Raw genomic sequence first — 12,116 nt, 5'->3', positions numbered from 1 at the left:
AGCATTTCAAAACAAATAAATGACAGATGCTAATTTGGGGGATGGAGAGGATGTTTATAGCTACTTACAGGAATGAGGTAGGTAGGCCCCTGTTTCTGTTTCTAATATGTTTACCTATTTAGGAAGGCAGGAGGCAACAGTCCAGCTGATTTGATTTCTGATTTTGAAGCTCTGCAGTATCATGTGCCTGTGAGAATGGAGAGAAGACCAGAACATGTTTTATTCCAAAACTGACATTAAAGTACTGTTCTGCATCCATTTATCATTCCCACTACACACCTTGACCCCGGAATCTTAACCTGCAGCACAATTACAAAGAAAGAATCTCTTTCTTCCAGCTTTGACCATTCCCATGATTGTTATAAGCATTTCAGTATCTCACTGTTGAGGTCACGATAGCTTTTCATCAAGAACTTCAGCCAGGACCCAATCCAATTCAGATTAAACAAAAGAAACATTCATTATGAAATAGAGAAACACAAACAAAGCTTTCTTGAGGGAATCATTGTCTGCCCACTGGCACACATTAACCTGGACATAAGGATTCTGAAAGGTAACTTGATAAACCCAAATGGTACACCTTAAGGCTGAGATGACTTTGCTATTGCAGAGCTATGTGCATCAGATGACAGCTTCTTAGAAATGCAGCCCCCTTACTGTTTGGCTCAGAGAAACGAAGGCAATATATCTCAAAATCTAGTATAGAGGGCTGGTTGTATACCAGTTTGACTGTATGTTCTACATCAATGACAGAATAGAGTAAATTATTCCAACTGATTCAATGCATATAGTCCCTTTCTGCTCATGAAACATTCATCTACAGGTTGAGATTTACTGATTCTGTTCAAAAAAAGTCATATGATTTGAAAAAAAACCAACAACAAAATATAAACACAACAACAACAACAAAGCACTGCAGACTGATCTAAAAGAATCCTCAATATTAATGAAATTAACCATGAAGCATGGACCTGAGTGGTTTAAAAAGCTATATGATCATGTTTTTCTTCCTGACTGGGTATGTGAGTATGCTGCAGTTTATGTAGCTTTTTATCTGGTTTACCTGTCAAGAGAGCTAAAATGATCATACTCTTCTTTTAAAGCCTGTTCAGTGATCCTCTGCCCAAATATCAATCATTCTGACACTGACTAAAGTCTTCTTCTCTGTTAGTTTAAGAGCAATTAATCAAGGTCATCAAACATCGTGTCTTGAAAAGTTTTTACGGCTCTCATTCTCATACATGCTTTTTCCCAATTCTGTGAATGTTTTGTTCCTCCTAGTTACAACATATTACACTTTCTTCACGATATACAATTTGGTTTTTTCTTAGTGAATTCATATATATATTTAGATTTATTTGTATGTACTTGTAAAATATATTTGTTTTATAAAAAGAAAGACTAATAAAATCTCTTTTCTATTTTCCTCTTCCACACTCTCAGCTGTATTTTTCCTAGTATATGTTATTGCACAAATTTATTTCAACATAAAACACTTCACTGGTCATTTTTAAAGACATACCTGCTTTTCAGGTTCAGTTGAATTTTCACCTGGTTAACTCATGTCAGCCACTTAGAATACTGTCTAAATTCACTTTTTTTGTGAAATTCCACTGAGATGGCAAAACATCTATGGTAACCTGACCAGAAAGAACTAAATGCACTCCATGTTCATAAAGAAGATTTGGAAATGGTAGTGGTCACAAAAATAACAATTTAAAGTGTGAAAAATCAACATGCAATTCCACACAGTCAGGAACTTACATGCACATTTTTACAAATGTCTACTGAAGTCCACAGGCAAAACTGGACGAACATTTTTGACTAAAGATATCACACCTTTGATTCCGAGCAGTATAAGAAACAATCCAAAATGCCAAATTAAGATAGGTTTTATAAGAGGTTGTCCAGATACTTTTTTCACTCTGCCAAGGTCTTTATTTCAGATGCCTAGATGGAAACATTACCCCAAATTCACTTCAATTTCACTGTAGTGTTTATATTGTTATGTGCAGATTGTACAAGTACACATAGCTACGCGAAAATTGATGAATAGATGAATAACGGTGCTCAAGATCTTTGAGAGCTCGTCTGATTCCTTTCCACCAGCAACATTTCATTCACAACACACATTATAGTCACACACACAAATCATTGAGAACAAGTGGTGCGTCAGTAATGCTGTTGGTGGAAACAAAAAGAGAGTCCAAGCCTGTTGTGCTGTTCTGATGCCCTCACATCCTGCTGAATTGCTTGACACTCGCAAAACTCAATTAACACTTCTAGAAACAGCACACATGGAAGAACCACTCAGAGTATCACTGTCCAAAGTGCCCATTTATTTCTCTGAAGTGCCATTAAAAACAGTTGGTTTAATTGTAGAAGTTAAAAACTAGCCAGAACAAAGTGCTCTCTAGGTAGAAAAAATGTGAAGTAAAAAAAAGTTATACTTAAGAGATTACAGTGAAAAGTCTCTTCTGGTTACTCTGCCTCCTGCTAAAACCATCCCTGGACACTTGCATGTATCCATTGGATAATAAAACAGGTTAGGAGAATGACAAGAAGTGTACTAGTCTCATCGTAACTGGGTGAAATTCATGCAACAGCACAAGCAATCAGCAAGGAAACACAAAACTTGCCTTTCAAAGCAGAGGCCATAGCAAAAGCCATAGTTATCTCTTGTGACCTACACATTTAAATGAAACTGTAATTCCCAATACAAGCAATTAATCTGACCTCAGTATTCAATTCTAGATTTAGATATTTGATGAATCTGTCAAAATGATTCATACCTAAGGAAAGAAAACCAAATGATGCTAGATCCAAACTAAAACAATCACAAGAAAGTTTTTACGGAAAGAACATCAAACATTTCCAGGAAATTCCTATGAAGGTAATTAATGCTGTCAAAACTCAATCTGTGTCTCGATTATGGCATGACTGAAGTGTGATAATCTCTCACTAACAATTAATGAATGTTTTGGTGTAGTAATACCTTCAAGGATTACACACTAATAAGTACTGTATGTTCTCACATTTGATTATGTGATGCATATTACCAATATATTGATGATATTACTGTTTAAGCTCAGACTGATAATTCTGTCTCTGAAAATAAAATACCCTGCCAGTCATGCAGAGGATTGTTACATGTGTTTTTTCATTAGTCCAAAGAAACATACACGCTGAAGATTTCTAACTTCAAAACGTAAAAAGGACCTTTGTGAACAATTTCATTTGGATGAATTCCATCATGAAAGGCTGTAATGGGACAACACAGGTATACTGGAAATGCCCATGTTGGAGGTTTCTGGCAGACCTTGGGTTTTGTCCATGGTTAGGTACTAAAGTGGTTTTTGCAAAAGCTACTGTATTTGAGCAGTGACAGAAACAGTATCACCAAGACCTTGGGAAGTTTTCTGTATGTTCCCTTTAGCTCTCAGTAGCATGTGCCACTTTAAGGCAGCAGTCTTTTTTCCAAAGTTCTAATTTAAGACATGATAAACCTCTCAGTTATGTTTGTTGCTTCTGACTTTTAGCATCTGTAGTAACAGCATGAAGTCATGGAAAACACAGTAGTTGTTTGACTGGTCAAAAGCTGAGGACACTTTTTTACAACGGAAAAATCTCTTTTTAATTAAAGGCCTTATATACAACACATACTTCTTTATCACACAAAGAAGAGACGCTTTTCCAGGCCCATGCTAGAAAGCTATGCAATCTAAACTCTCAAGTTTATGAATGATCAACACTTATCTTCTGAAATAAAATAACGAAAATCTGAATTGGACAAACAATGAATGTTATCCCCAATCTCCACATATCTGCTTTATATTCCTTCCCCACCAAAACCAGTCTGTACTGACTCAAAGATGATGCTACAACTTAGTAGCTTTAAAAGGTGGATTCTTCTTCCTTCTCAGTGGTGCTGGTTTGGGCCGTTTGGTGCCACGTGCTCCTTTTCATTTGCTGAGACACTTGTCTAATTGGTCTGTGGGCCACTGACTCAGCCAACAAAAATAATCCCTGCTACATTTTTTTGGCTGGAAGAATTTTGTGCCAGATTGAATCAACTCACAGAAGGGTCTGCAAAAACACCACTGCGAGCACAAAGCAGGCAACATGAAGCAAGCGGGGTGAAGACTTCCTTTTCTTCGGTAGTACCAATGACCTTGCAGATTAGCTCTCCCCTTTTGCAGATGCACAGCTCCAGTGTACTGCCATTGAGCTAGTTACAGGCTGGCCCACTGCCACTGCGCAGAGGGCTGAACTAACTGCTCACAGGGCTGGCCCTTCTGACTTGGTGACAGCTGAAAAACCAGTCTTCACCTTTAAGAGTATAAAAGCAAGCTGGGCTGCAGCTTAGGCCCGAGGGCTTTAGCCGCATGTTGTACACAGCTTGTGTTTCAAAGAAATTTCCAAATACACATCTCATACCTGCACTTTTCTTCTCAGTATCACAACTAAAAATCTGTGGAAATAGCAACAGTCTAACCTGTCCTAGAAAACTGGGGCAACAAAAGTGGATTGGAACATCCTCCTTTTCTCCAATAGCCAAGGAATATTTTACCTAGTGTAAGAAAGACTAAATTATTTGACTGTCTAGCTACAACATCATTAAAACAATCTGACTCTTCCACGCTATCAGAAGTGCATCCAGCTACTCTCAGCAAGTCTGTAAACAGGACTGAGAAATACAAGATCATAAAGCTTGCTTTATCTCCCCAGTACTGTGAACACCTACACTTTATTGTACATATCCATTTTTTTTAAATGCCATCAAATAAGTAGCTCTTTTTTTCCTAGCCACTGAAAGCTCAAAATTCTCAATTGAATTAGTTATAAGGGAGATTTTGCAAGTTAAAAATGGTATGGATCTAAATTGAACTCCAGAAATAGATCTTGACTACATAACTATCTATATATACTTGCATTAAAACCTCTTAAACAGGAATTAAAGGAACTCCAATACTGGGAAAAATACCTTGGAAAAAAGGGTTACATTTTATACTTAAGGTGCCTGGCCTGATAAACTCATATCATTTCTGCTTAAATTCACGAAGGAAACATTTTTGGGGTTAGTTTTTTAAATACAAAGTTGTCTGATTTCACCTTTTAGCTCAATAAAAATCTCCTTCTGTAGCCTTACTTTCATTAAAGGAATAAGTTTCAGGGAATAAAAATGCTGTCACATATCCACACATACAAAATCCCTAAGACATGTAATTGAAATCTTAATTATTTTTCCCTGTGTAAACCAGATACATGACTTCCAAATTACTTTCTGAAAAATGCTTTTTTTCCCCCTTTTACAGCCAGAAAATTGAAACAAAGGCCACATAAAATGATCAAGTAAAAATTATCTGAAAACTAAAATACAAATCTTATAAATAATATTGTGTGTCATGGTGTGTCATGGCTTTTTGTTACCATGGGAATTCACTTTTTTCTTACAAACTCAACAATTGTCCTGTACCCTGAATCACAAACATAAAATTCCAATTCTAAGAGTTTTTATCTCTCTCACATCACCATCAGTACTACCATAAAATAGAATATAATTTTCTTTGTGAACAATGCAAAGTCAGCAAGTGCATTGATGTAGGTTTCAAAATTATTATCATTTGGCTTAATAGATGAAAAGGTTACTTTTAAAATCAAATCTTCATTTAGTTTCTCCTGAGTTCAGAAGAATTTAAATCCATACAAACCTACCTGCATGATTAGTTTTACTGACATCATTAGACCATTCACACAAAAGCAAACACCCAGTTACTAATGTGACAGCGTGTTTCCAGGATCTTCTGGAACACACAGGAAGAAATCCTAACTTCAGTGAGGTCAGAGAAAGTTTTCCATGAACTTCACCTATAGACATCCTTTAAATACTTCGACCTCTGTTATTACACAAACAAACAAACAAAAATCTCAGGGGAAGATCAATCAACACATGTCATCTTTAAACAATGCTAACAGTAACTGACTTACCTCTGGGTACTCATTTTTTGTGGTTTGAAAACTTTCATATTAATGTGTTTCAGTTTAACATATACAAAATATATTTTATGTCTGTGCATATATATATATATAAAATCTGCCTACTTGTTCATTATCATTTCCCATGAGCCTCTCAGACTTTGGTACAAGACAACAGATCTTTAATTAGTGCCTGATGACTAGTTATTTTCACGAATCAGTTTCTAGTCACAACTTTTCTATCATACTCCATTACAGACATACAAAGTTACACCTTTCACTAATCTAGAAGTGTGTCCTTCATTCATTCCTAGGTGGTAGAAGATGAGTAACTTTTATTTGAAATGTATCTTCTTAATTTCTGATAATTTCTAATTAACTTACCTGCCATAAATTCCTGAAAAAAAAAGCTATTTCTAAGTTTTATACGCAAGCAATAAGCCCACAACATGAACAAAGCTACATTACGAACTTTCTCTGCAAGCTATCAGCAAAGTCCTCTACCAGTGTACAGACACTTCAGTGGTGGACTGCACTGGGAAAGCCTACTGCCAGAGAGCTGTACAAACCTTAGCAAATAAATGGAGTGCACTGCAATTGCAAACTGAGCTACCCTCTTCTAAAATAATATAAAATGCAAGTAATTCAAGTTAATCTTTCGCACTGTACACCACCCACCCAGACTGCTGACTGTGCAGGAAAAACACAGCCATAGTTTTACCTTTCAAGACTTTTTTTACACTTCATGAATTTAATAGGGACAGCTTCACCCTTACAAATAATAAAAGCAATTTCACTTTTAAAAGAATTGCTTGATTAACTATAAAACACACCTCTAGATACAAAATCTGACAAGTTCCACAGCCCACTAAGAGTAGTACCATACCATATTTCAAAGTATCTGATCAGGCATGATAGGACCTTTCTGGTCACTACTGGATGAGAAAATACATGGCAAACCTAAAGCATGCAGAACATACTGATGCCTAAAGACTCACAGCATACAGCACAGTCTCCTATTGATTTTAGCTTCATCTCAGGACACCTATTTTCCTTCTAAACCTACTTCACCAAATAAAGCCATTTTCTAGTTGCCCCTCTCCCGACACTGAAAAAAAAACCCTAGACTGACTCAGAAGTTAGCGAGAGCTTCCTGTGAAGACTAGGAACCTACTACTTCTTTATACAATCACGGAAGGATTGTTTCTCCTCTATCAGCTTCTTAAGAACTGCGGACTGAGAGAGAAGAAAGGCGGCCTATGGCCTGCCTCATCGACGCTGTGTGGCTGAGCCATGGTAATTCCAGCGGGCGCATTCAGAGAGCTCTTGGTTTGCCGCCCATCTGTGCTTCTCACCAGCAGCTTCTCAAGGGTGAGGGGTGGGCGCGGAAAGAGAATGGAGCGTGTCAAAGACACTGAAACATGCCAAAGTCTGTGCTTTGCTAAGCGATTACTTCTGCATCGTGAAATGCCAGCAGAGCAAACCTGACCTTTGTACAAGAGGAGATGACTAAGAAAAAAGAAAAATGACTAGGGGAAATTCTCCATATGATTTAATGAGGTGGGGGAGGGAGAATATATTTTGAACCACAGGCAATAACTCTTCTATCACCCAAAATATATATCTGTAGCCCAGATGTCAATGAGGGGTTTCCAAAAAATAATTACCTAAGTCTCTTGTTAGAGGAAGACAAAAAGGTATTAAACCATCTTTCTTGTTTTTCAGAGATGCTTTAGTGGAAAACATGATGATTATATGATGAGCTGTCGTTCAGTTACACCCACTCAGTTCTATTACTGCTCACTACAGCTGCTTTAACATTCAGTTAGCTCAGTTACCTTTTATATTCATTACATGCAGAAATTCTCACATGTCCCTTATCAACATAGGGCAATCCTTGTCCTTGGAGTCCAAACTGATTTGATCTCTCTTTGCTTTATTGGAATTTAGGACTGAATTTTGAAAGAGAGTAGGAACTCGGTTTCACTATCATTTGAATTCCTGCACCACATGCATTTTTCTCTGCCCTTCCTTTTGCTCTCTAGAAGACTGAGGTTATAGGGCGCACTGCACATTTGCATATCAAAAGCAACAGCACTTTACACAAAAATGAAAAGCAGTCACTTCTGGCTTCAGTGACACAAAGAGAATTTCGTTCCTCTGCATCTGTAAGTCCAAATTCAGGTAACTCAGTCCATCAAGACTGATTCAGATAAATACCCTTAACATGAAGAAACTCCCCCACTGCCACTGTTACCTGATACTTATCTGCCAAAGACAGAGTTCATTTTCTTTCCAGACGCTTTCCTTTTGGAGCAGTTACAGACTTCACTGTCTTACAAGTAAGAACATAATTAAGACATGCCAAAGAGTTCAAAGGTCATAAAGAAACATTTCTTCTTTATCTCAAGTTATACCAAACTTGTCTAAATGGCACTACCCCACTTACTGTGGTATTTCAATGCCTTTTTTGGGCTGGCCACCATGACCTCAGATGTGTCAGAATTTATTACTAAAATAAGCTGGATGACTCTGCTCTACCTTACACAAACAAAAGAACATCTACACAGAACGCTATCCCAGGTTACTGTAACTTCATGCTAAGGTAGCAACTTTGCCCTAAGTTTCTACATGGAGGTGCCTTTTCTGAAGCAAAATGTGCAACACTGGTGCTAAAGAACATACACACAAGCTATTAGCGCAGAATAGCTAGCACACCATGAACTACGCTAACTTGGAACCTCCATCAAGCTCCATGAGACACAGCCTTGATACTGGATTATTGCACCCTGTTTTCCTCAACAGGAGGAAGAAGTGATTCAAGCACAAGCTATATACCAGCTGAAGTTCAATATACCCCTAACTGCATCACACCTAACCTTTACACCCTCAATGCATCAGATCAGCCTCCGTTAGGCTAAACCCAGCCATACCCTCCAGAAAGCAGACTGGTGAACAAATACATAAATACAAAAGACATTCATAGTTCTCTTTCTGGGAAAGACTCTTCCTGAACCTTACAGTATGAGTCTGTAGGCTAGGGCTTGGCATACTAGCAGACAGGTGAGACTAAAAATACAAGCTATCACATCTTTGTGAGGCACAATAACTGACCATGTATACGTTGTTCCCGTACCCTTTTTACTGATGGTCACATACATCAGGTAGATGAGTGCATAAAGGCTTCAAAAGGGGTAACAGAAGGATGCAACCATGTCCCCTCTCCCCCATAACATGACTGTGATTTGTGACATCATTTTTAATGACTTTTCTGCCTAGAAATGTACCTGGTCACCCACACACCCTAGACAGAGTGATCAGGTGGGAACAGAAGAATGAATGACTCAAGAGAAATACCAGCTGTTTACCACAGTGTCTCACTACTCCCAATACCAACAGTAGTAGGTGGTGTTTGAGCTGTCCTTGACCCAGCCAAATCCCTCTTTAACTACTTCCCACCATTAGAAACACTGATGTGTTTACAAGTCCTACCATGAATGCATTACTGATTTCATGAGGAAGATCTGTCTGCTTTAGACTGCTTGAAAGAAAAATAGCTAGCAGACAACACTTATGCTCGAGAACCATGCTATACTATGAGTACATTGATTACACATTCATTTAACTTGTACCAGCCAATCAAGCTAGTTTATCATTCATGAGTCACCTAAACCCCTTCTTAAATCAGCAGAGATATCTCATCTATTTCCTTATGTGTCTTCAGTTAGATCATTTAAAGAAATTGCACTGGATCAGAAACAAGAACCAGTATTTAAAACCAGTTTGTCTCAGCAACTTTGCCTCCATTTTTCATCTATTTCTTATTTAAAGAACACAGTGCAATGGTATGCTCATTTAACATAAAAATAAATGTTTATGAGTACATTGCTATTTGCATTGGAATCTTTCACTGTAAAATAATTTTTATCAAATTCTCAAACACATTTCTACCCTAATACTCTGTACCTCAGATGATGAAGCCAACAGTCATGCCACTACCATGTTTTTACAGAGAAGTAACAGGATAGTGGATCCATAGAAGACTGAGATCTCAAACGCAGAGTAATACTATTGCCACCATCCTCTGTAACCCTTACAGGATTGCAATTCACCTGGAACACTATATTCCTTTATTGCACTGCAGGTGATAAAAGGGAGAACCTCCTAAAACTGTTAGGTGGACCTTAGCTTCTGAAGTCCTACATCTTATGGTGAATAAATTGTTCTCTCTTTAACGGTTGCCAAAGCAGATGTTGCCATTCTTATTAATTATTTGGAGAAAACTACACCCATCTTTCTAGAAATACTTGAAAAGCCTACATCCTACACAGATGGGGAAAAAATAATAATCAGGTGTCCATAAACATGGCTTCCCCATAGCCTGATTGGACTTGTTTGGTTGGAAACAAGCATGAGAAAAGCAGACATGTTTCAGTGCAAATAGTCCTATTCCCTGGCAGTCTACACCAAACACAAATGAAGGAACAGGACCTTTTTATAAAACTTCATAAACTGGTAAGAGGTAAAAGACACACAAAGCATAAATAGGTATTGACACCTGGCAATAAGCAATGTGCTCTAAGGTAGCATCACTAACCCCTGACAGGTTCACCAGAATAGACAAATTCAAACCAAGGTGGACTGGATATACGTGTGTTAGAAGCGAGCATTTTTCACAGCTCTGTTTCTCAAGAAGCATGGAGAAGAAACAAAACTCCCAATTCAAACAGCATATACAAACCTCTTCAAAAAGATCACAAGTCAGCTGTCAAAACTATCTTTTATGTCCTGCACCATCTTCAGTCCAACCCTGCCTCTCTGCCTGCCTGATGTATTCAGAGGTTGTTGCTGGAGTCACTTCCTCTTGTCTCTCCTATTTAACTAATCTAATTCAACAGAATAAAATAAACTATTTCTGCCATAGCAGGAAGGCACACAGTGAACTGTGGAATACCAAACATACCAATTCACTTTATTCAGTGGATACAAATTTTACCCAGAATACCTCTCTGTAACTGACTAACACTAAAACAGAACAAATAATTCAGTAATCACACCTGCACCCGGAACAGTCTGTCTTGTTCAGGACTGAGGTCATCCAGCGAGGGGAGTTTACAGTGCAGCTGCTGTACTTGACATAAACACAGAGCTTCCATGGAAATTTGAATGCTTGCTTCTTCCACCCCCCACCCCCACCCCCCTTTTTATTTTATTTTTAAATATAACTTTCCTATATACTACGGAAAACTACAAATTACTATCCTCCACTGCCTTTTGTTGGCAGCTGGGGTTTTTTTTTAGTTTGAGAATAAACTACATCACAAAATTATTTCCTATTGTAAAAGACAGACCTGTCTGATGATTTTAGTATGGTATTAACAGAAGGTTCTTAACTATTTTTATAGCATAAGAAACAAAATTTTAAACCGCCTAACTATGCTTTTTCCAAAGCAGGCAAGGCAGAGTTTTGAAGGAGAAAAGCCCAACAGTTCAGGTAAGTATGACAAATTGATGTTTTTATGCTTACATGGTTATAGCCTTTTGGTGGCAAAATGACCCAGCATGCACTCACTCCTTCACAACGCTAAGCCCCTCTCCAAGGCTGATCCTCCTCCTCCACATTTGTCCTTATACTAAACAAATAGCTGACAATAATGGAGAATAGTTACTGCCATTTCTCGTATGTTAAATGCTCACGTATATTCTCTTCACATCCTTAATGGTTCACTTTTATTACAAGCATTACTCAGCGTACACCTTCTCAGTACTTGCCAAACCCACACTCAAACACTTGCCAAACTATGCTGGTAAAGTACAAAACTCAGATTTAATGTATGGAATAAATTGTAGCTATCAACATAAAACTGGTTAACAGAGACAGTCTAAAAATTCTGCAATGCAAGTAAGTGTTTGATAAACCCCAAGATAACTTAATTATAAGTATTCATGTGTCATTAACCTACATCAAAACAGATTCAAGCTCTCATTTTGTAAATAGCTCTACAAGAATGCACATTTTTTTTACCCATATCCCTGAAACAAGTTGCAAAGATAAATAGCAGATGTTTCAATATCAGCCGGTCTAGGTGTCCTAACTGAGCCAGAGCCCCCCACTGAAGCAAGCTGGGAATCCTGCTTCA

The 12,116-nt window shown here is 37.8% G+C and overlaps 1 protein-coding gene across 6 annotated transcripts in view; it reads right to left on the bottom strand.

Annotated features, from left to right (window-relative positions):
* OTUD7A (OTU deubiquitinase 7A) overlaps positions 1-12,116 on the bottom strand; it is a 146,841-nt gene that overhangs the window by 98,599 nt on the left and 36,126 nt on the right. For 5 of the 6 annotated variants that reach the window (XM_055814774.1, XM_055814780.1, XM_055814785.1 and 2 more), the window contains exon 2: positions 69-187. The gene's annotated coding sequence lies outside the window, so the exon portion shown is untranslated. The remainder of the gene's footprint in view (positions 1-68; positions 188-12,116) is intronic. The other variant, XM_055814779.1, reaches the window with a different exon arrangement.

This window comes from Falco peregrinus, chromosome 1, assembly GCF_023634155.1.
Source record: "Falco peregrinus isolate bFalPer1 chromosome 1, bFalPer1.pri, whole genome shotgun sequence".
NCBI lineage: Eukaryota > Metazoa > Chordata > Aves > Falconiformes > Falconidae > Falco > Falco peregrinus.
This window is presented reverse-complemented; position numbering and strand designations above follow the sequence as displayed.